Below are 660 nucleotides of genomic sequence, written 5' to 3' on the forward strand. Positions count from 1 at the left end.
GCTGTCTGTGTTAAGTTTCCGTACCTCTGCTGTGCTGTGTTATATGATGTAATTTATGTTACTGTCTTCACTGGATCAGTTTTATGTGATCTCCAGTAGATTTTGATTAGCAGGACACAGCAAGCCTTTTTGTATATGGTTGTTGTTCATATATTAGAGAATGTCTGAATTCCTGGAAGAAATAGTACTGAGTTTTCCTTTGTGTGTGTGTGTGTGTGTGTGAGTGCGCGCGCGTGTGTGTGAGTGCGCGCGCGTGTGTGTGAGTGCACGCACGTGTGTGCGCGCGCGTGTGTGCGTGTGTGTGTGTGTGTGAGAGAGAGAGAGAGGGAGGGAGAGAAGTATGTGAGTATGTGTGTGTGTGGGCTATGTGAGTGCCTGTATGTGAATGAGAGATTGTGTGTGTGTGTGTGTGTGTGTGTGTGTGTTTGTGTGTATATTGGGTTTTGGTATATAGCCCAGACTGTCTGCAAACTTGGAGTCTTCCTGCCTCAGCCTGCCAACTTTAGGCATATACCATCACCGTTGGCTTGCGTTTTTATTTAATGAAGCAGGGTACTTCCACATTTTAGGTTAGGAGTCACAGCTGGCTCTGTGCTTTATGGCATCTCTGTAGCTTTCACCTATGAATGTGAGTTTCTGAACTGTGAAATTAGATAAACT

Source organism: Meriones unguiculatus, chromosome 8 (genome assembly GCF_030254825.1).
Source record: "Meriones unguiculatus strain TT.TT164.6M chromosome 8, Bangor_MerUng_6.1, whole genome shotgun sequence".
NCBI lineage: Eukaryota > Metazoa > Chordata > Mammalia > Rodentia > Muridae > Meriones > Meriones unguiculatus.